General features: G+C 41.4%; 1 protein-coding gene and 1 long non-coding RNA gene across 2 annotated transcripts in view; both read right to left on the bottom strand.

The window, feature by feature from the left end:
- Positions 1-540: 540 nt before the first annotated feature.
- Positions 541-1,816, bottom strand: LOC124134350. Its single transcript, XR_006861082.2, has 3 exons — positions 1,526-1,816; positions 1,056-1,058; positions 541-785 (listed from the first exon to the last, which is right to left on the bottom strand). It is a non-coding gene; the product is annotated as an uncharacterized LOC124134350 (long non-coding RNA).
- Positions 1,817-9,128: 7,312 nt separating this feature from the next.
- LOC124128994 (cysteine-rich DPF motif domain-containing protein 1-like) overlaps positions 9,129-14,515 on the bottom strand; it is a 68,354-nt gene continuing 62,967 nt past the window's right edge. Inside the window, exon 5 of the mRNA XM_048396840.1 lies at positions 9,129-10,857. The gene's annotated coding sequence lies outside the window, so the exon portion shown is untranslated. The remainder of the gene's footprint in view (positions 10,858-14,515) is intronic.

The raw sequence follows: 14,515 nt of genomic DNA, 5'->3' as shown, positions 1-14,515 counted from the left end.
CTGATTTTATGTTTGGGAAGGAGCAGGTTTCACATTGATACAGGCAAATGAAATATGGTCCTTTTGATGAATCCTTGATTTAGGCTTCCGTTTGATGGTGTTCTTGCTGTACTTTTATGAATTATTTGTGCATTTATTATGCAAGTCAACACCATGCCACAGTAGCTTCAATCACGAGAATATTGTACAAATAGGTGAGTGTCTCGTTCTAAAGAAAAAACCCAAGCCAATGTAGCTCTTAAATCATCTCCCCACGAAGATCCAGGTTAGAATTGGTCTTCTGCAACCCATGCTTGTGGTAAGGGACGACTATGCTTGTGGTAAGGGGCGACTATGCTTGTCGTAAGAGGCAACTAATGGGATCGGGTGGTCAGGGTCGCTTACTTTGTTGATGCATGACATTGTATCCCAATACCATAGACTGAAGCTCATGATGTCACTCACTGGATAGTCTGGTCCAAACTCGACTATTTACAGAGTGCATCATTAAGCTGGAATATTGCCGAGTGCAGCGTTAAACAAAGTTTTTTAACTTTATTGTCTATTGAAAAATCTAGTTGATTAATAGGAAACTTGCCTGTTGAGCCCCGTTTTGCATCGTCAGTAACAGCTGGATAGAAGTAGGGCGTGACACTTATCTTTTCTTTGATACTGCCAGTTGATTGTTATAAAATATATAGAATGATACATGTGATAAGCTCCGTGGGGATTCCGGGGTTAGCATTCGTCCCAAACAACCTATGCTGGTTGTATGTAAGAGGCAACTTATGGGATCGAATGGTCAGCTTGGTGCCTTGATTGATAGTCAACAGTCCTGACGACATAGATCGTTGTTCATAATATCACACATTGATCTGTCTGGTCCAGACAGACTTGTGTACACGCCACTGTCATCTAGCTGGAATATTGCTGAGTGTGGCATTAAAACAACTAACCGAGATGATACATGCTGGTAGTGATCAACGATTTCACAAACAAATGTTGGCTGCTCACTGCCATAACCTTTTGAAAGAATAAATAAATGTGCATTTCCAAGTGGCTTAGTCTGGTAGTACCAGCTAGCATTAATCTACAATGTACAGATGAACTGACATTTGACAATTGACAATTTCGGGATACATTCTACAAGAATTGCAAGGGGTATAATTGAATCTACACTGAGTCAAGCTTTTCAAGACCAAATAAAGCCTTGTTTTGCATTGTCTGGTTTGAGCATTATCCGTACGATGAATAAAAATTAACATTCTCTTGTCATAGATATACAGGTAGCCATAACACTGTTGCTCATCTGGGGGCACGGGTGGCCCAGTCGTCGCGATTCGCTGTGCAGAGTTGCGTCCCTTGGGCACACCAGAAATCTATGATTGTGGGTTCGAATCCCGGTTCGCCCCGATTATGTTTCTAGGTTTGTCAGCACCATACCCGTGCTCGTGGGTTTCACCGAAGTGGTACACGTCTGAGACTGAGACACGCCGCGATATAACTGGAATACTGTTAAAAGCGGCGTTAAACCCAACACACTCACTCACTCTTGCTCATCTTCCCTGTGTACAAACAGAATTAGGAAACAAAAGATTTCTTTCTGCATAAGCAAGTCCGGGATAATGAATCATGATGACACAGTAGAAGCCTGATCCAGATCAATGTGCAGAATCTCTTTCTCCCTTCTGTAACACCTTTAGCTCGAAGTTTGTTTTATCTAATTAACACCTTAGGGATGAATTATGAGGTTTTCAGGTACTTGTCTTCTCTTTATCATGCACCGAAGTGGTAAACGTCTGAGACCTGCATCACTTTGGGCTTTCCTCCCACATTTAGCTGACACGCCTGGATATAACTGGAATACTGTTCAAAGCGGCGTAAAACCCAACTCACTCACTCTTTATCATGACCAATGAATAAATACTGGTAGGCAAAAACCTGATGACACTGAACCTTCAGTTGTGACTACTCTCCCTTCTTCTAATGTGTGAGCACTGCTTATGATAAACATAGATGTGGCTTCTGTTTATGAGCATATTTATTTGTTTTTAAATGATGGGAATGATATCTGCTTGGTCTTGTTGACTGGTTGTTTTATGAACAACTTATGTGTGATGGAAGTTCATTTTGTATAAGATGTCAGTGAGCATTTGTCATTGTAAATAAATGAGAACAAACAGGTTTGTTTATTGTTCTATTTCCTTGCTTTCTTGGGAGCACGGGTTGGCCCAGTCATCTAAGGTGGCGCAAATCAGTGTTCCTATGTTCTTGGTTCAAATCCTGATTCACCCTCCATGTTTCTGGGATTGTCAGCTCCATACCATGCTCATGGGTTTTAAACGCCAAGGACCTGCATCATTCAGGTATTCCTCCCACACCAGGGTGGTGTGGTAGCATTTGATCGTCATGCTGAAGGCCGAATTCAATTCCCACATGGGTGCAATGTGTGAAGCCCATTTATGGTGTCCTCTGCCGTGATATTGCTGGAATATTGCGAAATGCGGCGTAAAACCATACTCACTCACTCACTCACTCAGTCCATCATATGACTGAGAAGATCTTCAAAGTGGTATAAAACTTTGAAGGGGATCAGATGGTCACATGAGGTGAAATGAGTGTTATCGTCACGTTCAAAATTATTGCACTTATACAGCGACGTGCATGTGGCTGCTTGTACTAGTACTGCTTGGATTAATGCTGATTTTGTAGTGCTAGCCCACTGAGATAGCATGCTGCAGTTTAACATGAATATACCACTCACACACAATTTACGAGCTCAAAGCCACCAAGTCCTAGTGTTAGTCCCTTAAGTGTGACAGGCAGGGTAACTACAAGTACCATCTTTTAACATCTTTTGGTATGTCGCGGCCGGGAATGAAACCCATGACGTTCCGTTCTCAGGGCAAGTGCTCTATCCACCAGAGGCGGTTCGGATAGTCACAATGGCTGGCCTGAGGTTTCAAAAGTAAAATTATCAGGCATCAAATGCTCAGTAACTTGTTAAAAACTAAGAAAGGTAGCATAGGTGTCCTTGTTATAACCTTACATAACAGTTAGAAATCAAACCAAATTTGGGGAGTTCCTGCACACTGCCATAAAGGGGCATCCTGACGCCAATTTGCAGCCGAGGTCTAGATGTAATTAGTGCCCTGTGTAGAACTGAGACATTGACTATTAGAGCAAGTGTAGACTGCAGGGACCAGGCAGGGTAACAGCAAGTACCACCTTTTAACATCTTTTGGTATGACCCGGCCAGGGGATCGTACCACCCACCTTTCGCTCTCCGAGCAGACGCTCTATCAACTACACCACAGTGGCAGCTCGGTCCCTTAGGGATATACCGTATTTGACGTAATAAGCACCAAGGGCGCTCTCAAAATTAGAAATAGGGGGCTCTTATTAGAATATAATTTTGGTGAGAGAAAAAAAGAGTTGAAAGATCGTAAATTTCGTGGTTTATGCTGACAGCCTGAAATGATACAGAAGAAAAGTCGTATTATACACGACAGATATATTTTCCAGAATTTAATTGCCCATAATTACGGGTGCATAGAACACCAAGTGCGTATTATACACGAATAAATACGTCTTGTGTACATTGATCAATTGGAAGGGGTGCTATTTGGGATTGTCCACTAGACAATATATTAACAAATATCGCCGTGGGCACTTATTAGGATGGAGCACTTATTACGTCGAATACAGTAATCATTGTGTGTTTTGACAATTGCTGGTTTTATTTACATGACACAATCACATAGCTGGAATATTGCTGAGTGCAACAAACAACAAACACTCACCTAACTTGCATACCAATGTGTGGGACCAAAATAAACCGTTGCAACTACGCATAAGAAAATTAAGTCTTTAAACTCAAATCAAAATTTTCATTCTTAGGCTAAAATGTACCCAATTCTCTGTAGAAAAACAAAAATACAATGAATAATCAATTTCTTTTTATAAATATATATTTTAATGACATTACTTTCATCTTCCAAGAAATATATACAGTAAGGGATAAATTATTTATTATATGGGGAGGGGGGGGGGGGGGGAAGAGATAATAATGGGGGGTCATAAATATGACACAGGGAAAGAGAGAGGCCATGAAGAAATGTCAGTTCTATTATTTCAAACTTTAACTTACATAAATTGGAATACTGGTCATTGTTTATAGGGAGGGGGAGTCATGAACAAAATTAAAGTTACAGGTATTTGTTGGGGAGGCATGACAAAATATTACAGTCAGCAAAATATGATACAGTCCTAAGACCAAATATCACACACCCCTCCCCCCACAAAACAAAATGACCAGTCCCTAAGTAAAGAAAATAACAATATCAACAACACAATTATTTTAGCAAGTTATTGCTGAAAAATGTGTAAAATATTTCTAAAATATTAATTGTCAATCTTCATTGATGCTTTTTCTTCTTCAAGACACCACACCAAGCGGACAGCCTCAAAGGCTATTCTCATGGGAGTTTCCAGAAGAATGCAAGAAAATGTCTTAATTGAGCAATAACACTAGTTTAAATGTGAAATACCCAACTTGATTTGATATGTTGCTGACATTAAGACAGATCAACCAGCATATTTCCAACCCACTGAGCCTAAGTCGACTTAATGGTACTTTAATATATCATATTTTATTTGAATGCTCTGAATCTTTACCAATTGACAAACTGCTTCTGTGCTATATTTCAAAGAGGTATCTCCAATCAGCCCAGGGTTGTGAATAAAGGGTTAAGTTTCACCTGTAATGCTATGGGGCAGTTTAAATGCCAGTTAAGAACGGAGTACAATAGGCACACAGGCAGAGAGTAACCAGTTGGCTGATCGCTTTCATACATATGACCACGTATGTCTGGCTTTTATGCCTGACTGAGTTGTTATTACCACACAGTCTCCAATATGTGTGTCGACTACCTGCAGCGAAATGGTTTGTCCGTTTTTTTGCACAAAGCACAAATATAATTATTTTAAACCAGCATCCAAATGTGACGCTCAATTGATGTGTTTAATAATTTGAATATATCCTTTAGTTTAGCTAATGTTGCACTCAGTAGTACTGCAGTTGAATGTCGGCCTGTAAGAAATCAAGTCTTGACCAGACAAACCAGTGACTGGGTGCTGGGTACCTATTCCTATCCAGACATTATTATACTGATTACTAATAATCATAATGGCCCCAAAAGGCTTCCATATCTCAGTTACCCTTTCAAAATTTGAGTAGTAGACAGTTTATAAATAAAGGGGGGTCCTGGGGTCCTTGAGGTTTTCTCTTATAGTATTTCAAATCAAGAAACCCCCTAATCACTAACTTCTAACATTAGCGCTATGACAAGGCCCCCTGACTTTGATGCTTACTTTCAAACACTGAGCATATACGTGAGGATTCTTGATTTATTCTAGTGCAGTATATTTTCAATTCACAAAAAAATGCTTTACCTTACACCATTAAGTACACTGACACCAACACATTGAAACTAAACTCACATTTAGAATGAGATTGCATTCCCCCGTACACACATCATATGGATCTCTCCAGCATACAGATCATATGAATCTCCCCACTACACAGATCATATGGATCTCCCCACTACACACATCATATGGATCTCCCCACTACACAGATCATATGGATCTCCCCACTACACAGATCATATGGATCTCCCCACTACACAGATCATATGGATCTCCCAACTACACAGATCATATGGATATCCCCTTAACACAGATCATATGAATCTCCCCACTACACACATCATATGGATCTCCCCAGTACACAGATCATATGGATCTCCCCAGTACACAGATCATATGGATCTCCCCACTACACAGATCATATGGATCTCCCCACTACACAGATCATATGGATCTCCCAACTACACAGATCATATGGATATCCCCTTAACACAGATCATATGAATCTCCCCACTACACACATCATATGGATCTCCCCAGTACACAGATCATATGGATCTCCCAACTACACAGATCATATGGATCTCCCCACTACACAGATCATATGGATCTCCCCACTACACAGATCATATGGATCTCCCCACTACACAGATCATATGGATCTCCCAACTACACAGATCATATGGATCTCCCCACTACACAGATCATATGGATCTCCCCAGTACACAGATCATATGGATCTCCCCACTACACACATCATATGGATCTCCCAACTACACAGATCATATGGATCTCCCCACTACACAGATCATATGGATCTCCCCACTACACAGATCATATGGATCTCCCCACTACACAGATCATATGGATCTCCCCACTACACAGATCATATGGATCTCCCCAGTACACACATCATATGGATCTCCCAACTACACAGATCATATGGATCTCCCCACTACACAGATCATATGGATCTCCCCAGTACACAGATCATATGGATCTCCCCACTACACACATCATATGGATCTCCCAACTACACAGATCATATGGATCTCCCCACTACACAGATCATATGGATCTCCCCACTACACAGATCATATGGATCTCCCCACTACACAGATCATATGGATCTCCCCACTACACACATCATATGGATCTCCCCAGTACACAGATCATATGGATCTCCAAAATACACAGATCATATGGATCTCCCCCGTACACACACATCATATGGATCTCTCCAGCATACAGATCATATGGATCTCCCAACTACACAGATCATATGGATCTCCCCACTACACACATCATATGGATCTCCCCACTACACAGATCATATGGATCTCCCAACTACACAGATCATATGGATCTCCCCAGTACACAGATCATATGGATCTCCCAACTACACAGATCATATGGATCTCCCCACTACACAGATCATATGGATCTCCCCACTACACACATCATATGGATCTCCCCACTACACACATCATATGGATCTCCCAACTACAGAGATCATATGGATCTCCCCACTACACAGATCATATGGATCTCCCCACTACACAGATCATATGGATCTCCCCACTACACAGATCATATGGATCTCCCCAGTACACAGATCATATGGATCTCCCCAGTACACACATCATATGGATCTCCCAACTACACAGATCATATGGATCTCCCCACTACACAGATCATATGGATCTCCCCAGTACACAGATCATATGGATCTCCCCACTACACACATCATATGGATCTCCCAACTACACAGATCATATGGATCTCCCCACTACACAGATCATATGGATCTCCCCACTACACAGATCATATGGATCTCCCCACTACACAGATCATATGGATCTCCCCACTACACACATCATATGGATCTCCCCAGTACACAGATCATATGGATCTCCCAACTACACAGATCATATGGATCTCCCCACTACACACACATCATATGGATCTCTCCAGCATACAGATCATATGGATCTCCCAACTACACAGATCATATGGATCTCCCCACTACACACATCATATGGATCTCCCAACTACACAGATCATATGGATCTCCCAACTACACAGATCATATGGATCTCCCCAGTACACAGATCATATGGATCTCCCAACTACACAGATCATATGGATATCCCCTTAACACAGATCATATGAATCTCCCCACTACACACATCATATGGATCTCCCCAGTACACAGATCATATGGATCTCCCAACTACACAGATCATATGGATCTCCCCACTACACAGATCATATGGATCTCCCCACTACACAGATCATATGGATCTCCCCACTACACACATCATATGGATCTCCCCAGTACACAGATCATATGGATCTCCCAACTACAGAGATCATATGGATCTCCCCACTACACAGATCATATGGATCTCCCCACTACACACATCATATGGATCTCCCCAGTACACAGATCATATGGATCTCCCCACTACACAGATCATATGGATCTCCCCACTACACAAATCATATGGATCTCCCCACTACACACATCATATGGATCTCCCCAGTACACAGATCATATGGATCTCCCAACTACACAGATCATATGGATCTCCCCCGTACACACACATCATATGGATCTCTCCAGCATACAGATCATATGGATCTCCCCACTACACAGATCATATGGATCTCCCCACTACACACATCATATGGATCTCCCAACTACACAGATCATATGGATCTCCCCACTACACACATCATATGGATCTCCCCAGTACACAGATCATATGGATCTCCCAACTACACAGATCATATGGATCTCCCAAGTACACACATCATATGGATCTCTCCAGCATACAGATCATATGGATCTCCCTAGTACACACATCATATGGATCTCCCCACTACACACATCATATGGATCTCCCCACTACACACATCATATGAATCTCCCCACTACACAGATCATATGAATCTCCCCACTACACACATCATATGAATCTCCCCACTACACACATCATATGGATCTCCCCAGTACACAGATCATATGGATCTCCCCAGTACACACATCATATGGATCTCCCCACTACACACATCATATGGATCTCCCCACTACACACATCATATGGATCTCCCCAGTACACACATCATATGGATCTCCCCACTACACACATCATATGGATCTCCCAACTACACAGATCATATGGATCTCCCAAGTACACACATCATATGGATATCTCCAGCATACAGATCATATGGATCTCCCCACTACACACATCATATGGATCTCCCCACTACACAGATCATATGAATCTCCCCAGTACACAGATCATATGGATCTCCCCACTACACAGATCATATGGATCTCCCCACTACACAGATCATATGGATCTCCCCACTACACAGATCATATGCATCTCCCCACTACACAGATCATATGGATCTCCCCACTACACAGATCATATGGATCTCCCCACTACACAGATCATATGAATCTCCCCACTACACAGATCATATGGATCTCCCAACTACAGAGATCATATGGATCTCCCCACTACACAGATCATATGGATCTCCCAACTACACAGATCATATGGATCTCCCCACTACACAGATCATATGGATCTCCCCACTACACAGATCATATGGATCTCCCCACTACACAGATCATATGGATCTCCCCACTACACAGATCATATGAATCTCCCCACTACACAGATCATATGGATCTCCCCACTACACACATCATATGGATCTCCCCACTACACAGATCATATGAATCTCCCCACTACACAGATCATATGGATCTCCCCACTACCCAGATCATATGGATCTCCCCACTACACAGATCACATGGATCATCCCAGGACACAGATCATATGGATCTCCAAGGCGCACAAATCTCCCCACTACACCGTTCATATTGATCTCCCCGCTACACAAATCATATGGATCTCTCACTGTATACAGATCATATGGATCTCCCCACTACATCGTTCATATTGATCTCCCCTCTACACAGATCATACATTGAGGACTGATATCAAAGTCCAAATATATCAATAAAGAAGGCAAAAAGAAAATCTTCTTCCTGCAATAAACTCAAGATGAATGATAACGCATCAAAACTATATTTCATGACTTTATTTCATCTCAATGAGACTCCCTGACTTTCATGCTGGAGAAGTTCTCCAACACTAGCGCTATGAACATATACTGATGGAAACAAATAAGGGAACAATGAAAAATATAGGAAAATAAGCTTTACTGTCAGTACATTTGAAACAGCGTGCATTCAAACTCAACACATGTCAGAATCAAATGTTGAGATGTGTTTGTGCGATTGTTTCCAACGCGTATTTGGCAGACAAAATCGGTAACCCATCATAGCATATCATTTTACAGTGTCTAAAACTAAGTGTACCCTTATTCATTTCCATTAGTACATATGTATGGAATTTATTATTATCTTCTGTGTAGTTTATTATTACACCCCTCTTCTGTGTAGTTTATTATTACACCCCTCTTCTATTTTGCACCCCTGCACGCTCACCAGCCCTGAAGGAGCTTGTACTGGCACATGTACGGTATGGGTGCCTGATTGGTCGAGGCTAATACACACCTGTGATGGATGTAACGCTAAACGGGGAGAGCAATTTCGGGAATCCCTGTTGTAAACAGGGGTCAGATGCCGTGAGCGGGTGGCTGAATTATTACTGTTATGCACGTCAAAAACATGTGCACAATATCACCACTTCTGAACTTTGACAAACCAGGTGATGTTTCAAGACGTGCCATTCTTTGTAAAGGACACTTCCTCACTTGGTTGTGTTGGCCCTTCATAGGCACATATAATTAAGTACGAATTCGAGAAATTCTTTCCCAATTAGTCGACACTGATACCTCAGGGATATAGAGTGAGCAGACAAACTATCAAAATACAATCTAACGTCTTCTTTTCTTCTCAGTTCTGTCCCGAAGTTTGTGTGTAATGGATCATGAAACAAGTATTTTGTCGCGCTACCACCCCAATAGAGAGGTGATTCACAGTCTTTAGCATTAACCCACAGGTCAGGGGACTTTGGTGATCAAACGTAAGGTTACGTTTGATTGTCTTGCAATGATAAGCCTATATGTTACTTAACAGCATTTAAAACAGGCACTTAACACAGTTGTTTGATTGAGGAGTTTGGAGGACAATCCTGCAGTCATGTTGCCACATTAGCCAATTGGCTGAAGTACATAAGTTGTTGCTGTAGATATGCGGCAGACAATGTCACATGTGACCCATCAGGCACACACTGAAGCGTTATAAACAGTTAAATCGAGACCATTGACCCCCTCCCTGCGGGATTTGGACTCCTGGTGTGATGCCCACCAGTGTCGGTCCCTGTCAATGTTTGCGTCGTAAAGATAGATCCCCACCTGTGATGGTCGTCTTTGTCCAGCACGGCACCCTGAGCCTCCCTGGAACACACAATCATGTGTAAACAACCTGTCACATGTCTCACTTAACCGATGTGTCAATTGTTACTGATTAAGTCAGCTGATTGTCAGCTGATACAGTGTGACTGATCTGTGCTATACCTTGATATCAAGTAATATCTAACCACCGCTGAGATCATATCACACATTTGTATTGGGAGAAAAATAGCACCCGGGAATAAATACCATTATGTCATGGTTGATAAAGGCATATCAGCTGACAAACAAGAGTGCATATTATTTGTTATGATACTGTCTAGACCTCCACAGGATAGAAATGTAGCTAGCTATGCTTGGTTCTATCTTTTTGCTTGTCATAAATGAGTATGTCAATTCATCTGCAAAAAAAGAAAACTGTTAAAATAGAGTATTAAAAACACTGACCTGTTAATCATGAGATATAAATATATTGCAAAATCAATAGCCAATCAAAATGTAGTATAATTTGATATTTCAAACTAATGAACTTCTTGAAACTTCTTTTCCTTAGTATCTTATAAATAATAATGATGATGATGAAATATATAATAGATATTTGTAATAATCTGTTGTCTGTCGGTTCAAAGACCATATGTTGAAGCATGCTGTAAACGTGACAATGTACCAATGTATGAGAATTATATACAAAATAAGAATGGATAGATCATGACCTGATTGATGACAAATACGGAGACTATTGAAACTAAGATAAGTAAGACAGCTGGAATAGATGGGTTTTGAGCATGGATCCACAGCAGTCCAGGGATGGAGCATTCCTTATAAGAGTTGACAGTCTGTTCCACAGAGTGGTTGCTGACACACTAAAAGATCTTTGACCACTAAAAGATCTTTGACCAATCTGTTTCAGCTGGGCATATGGACAGACAAAATGTTTTTCAGATCTGGTTTTCAGATCAGCTGCTGCCGACAGGTCTGTAAGTAGACCAACAGTCCAGTCAGGTATGGTAGTGCACCACCATGCTGACATTGGTACGTTAACGGACGTATATACGTCTTTGGTACGTTAAACACAGGGTCCTTAACTGGATCTTGGGATCTGTTGGCAACCAATGTAGATTCTTGAGTGTTGGTGTTATGTGTGACCGCTTACATGTTCTGGTAGTTATTCAAGTGGCTGTGTTTGGGATTTTCTGGACACACATCAGAAAATTTTGTTTTTTCAGCAAAGGAGACTCTTGCAGAAATCAGTGTTTGAAAGAACTAAGGCTTGGGTCAATGTCTCAGCTGCAGCTGCTGTTGTCAAATGTATCCATTGAAGCGTAGGTGGAAATAGTTTGTCTGGCAGAGCTGATCTACTTGATTCTCAGTACTGAGATAGGAATCCATGTGAACTCCCAAATGTTTGACACTTGAAAACAACTTACTGTTGGAATTCCCAACTGTGATATATTGAAGGATCTTGTTCTGCAGGCGCTGAACCAACCAACCAGCATTGCCTTAAGTGCGACTCACACGGGTCGACACATCATTACAACATGCCGATTTCCATACATTGTACAACGTTCGCTGATTGGAGCAAATATCGACCAATCAATTTGCTACCACTCACACGATTCGGTCCGCCGATTGAGTGTTGATCTCATGATATTTCACGATTATTTGTTTCCATGGTATCAAAATGTCTGAAGCAGACGTGGCAGCAGTCATCTGCTGCGCGATATTGTGTGAAGAAGACGGCAATGCAGCGTTCCTCTTTTCTCTTTTGGAATAATCCTTGCTTGAGACATTCCACAGGCTTTCGTGACTCATGGTTTCTTCGCAGCAGACGAAGCCATGTTTCCCACTTGTGTGTAAACAAATATCACGTGACATCAAAATCGAAATGGATTAATCACTCAGATGATACGACTCGGTCGAATTCGGCATATCGACCCGTGTGAGTCCGCCTTTAGTCTTACTGTTGTATAAGTTTATCAATTCTCATCCATGACTTGACAGCTTGTCTACAACGAGTTGTTCTGCACAACGCGACTGCCAGTTGATCAGGAGTAAAAAGGTGCATCAACTGTGCATCACTAGGATAAAAAGATGATTCAAGTCATGTTGTTGGATGATCTTGCCAAAGCAGTTGGTATATACCGTATGTGACGTAATAAGCACCCAGGGCGCTCTCAAAATTAGAAATAAAGGGCTCTTATTAGAATATTATTTTGGTGGAAAAAAAACAGAGTTGAAAGATCTTAAATTTCGTGGTTTATGCTGACAGCCTGAACTGTTTATATACAGACAGATATATTTTTCCAGAATTTAATTGCCCATAATTAAGGGTGCATATAACACACGAGTGCGTATTATACATAAATAAATAAGTCTTGTGTACATTGAAGCGAAGCGCTTATTACGTCGAATATGGTAATTCAAAGAGCCCAGGATCAAACACTGATCCTTGAGGTACGCAACGCACACAAATATAGAAAGAGAAAACTGAATACAACAACGTTGAGAAAAAAAATCCATCAACTTTTATCACCCATATTTATTGCGCTGATGGGATTCCAATAAGCACTAACATTTCAACATTAAACAAACGTAAAGGAAACAGAATATCCTTAGGGGTGTATAGCTGCTGAACCCTGGACGATCTTAAAGGTGCAAGTTCACGCAGTGATTCATTTGGTGTCTGTGACCTTAGTGTACTGGATCCCTAACTTGTTTGTTTGTTTGTTGTTTAACGCCGCCCTCAGCAATATTCCAGCTATATGATGGCGGTCTGTAAATAATCAAGTCTGGACCAGACAATCCAGTGATTGATATGATGAACATCGATCTACACAATTGGGACACGATGACATGTATCAACCAAGTCGGCGATCCTGACCACCCAATCCCGTTAGTCGCCTCTTACGACAAGAATAGTCGCCTGTTACATGAAGCATGGGTTGCTGAAGACCTGTTCTACTCCGGATCTTCACGGGTTGGATCCATAACTGGGTGCTTCTTACTGGTACAAGAACATGCAGTATTCCATTAAACTAATGAATCTATTTTTAGATGCAACCACAATGGGATGAAATATATTAGTTTGTATGTTTGTTTGTTGTTTAACGCAGCACACAGCAATATTCCAGCTATATGACGGCAGTCCGGCAGTCTGTCTGTCTGTCTGTCTGTCTGTCTGTATGTATGTTTGTAAGTAATTCTGGAAATGATCCAGCACCTTTAAGGAACATGCTATTTACGTTGTGAATAACGTTGTCCAACACAGTACATACTGGGGCACCTTGGGAGGTTGTTCTGTCCTGGGTATTATGACAGATTTATTCAACTAGATAGTGTATGTCTTCCCTGAGTGGCTCCATGTCAGAAGAGGAGTAATGGTATAATTTACTGATGTATATAAATCTTCCCATCACTAACACAAGACACACATTCAGGCACTGTCTGAGAGAGACACAGTGGGTAGGTGCTCCAACAGAACAGAGGACTGTAGTCTACTTATGTATGTAATAGGGCAAATACCATGTGTGGTGAAAGTGTGTTATGTTCAGTTAAAGAAGATATTGTACATAGAAATGTATGAGGCAAAGGTTGTGATGACCAGGTATGGATGGGTGTTGCTATAAAGCTTTTGTGTGCAGATGTCGATAGATGGGTAGAAGGGTGTGAGTATGTATGAGGGAGAGCAAACACCTGCAGGTGG

This window comes from Haliotis rufescens, unplaced genomic scaffold, assembly GCF_023055435.1.
Source record: "Haliotis rufescens isolate VD_foot unplaced genomic scaffold, xgHalRufe1.0.p SCAF_16, whole genome shotgun sequence".
Classification (NCBI taxonomy): Eukaryota; Metazoa; Mollusca; class Gastropoda; order Lepetellida; family Haliotidae; genus Haliotis; species Haliotis rufescens.
The sequence above is the reverse complement of the archived record's forward strand: the minus strand, read 5'-3'. Positions and strand labels throughout refer to the sequence as shown.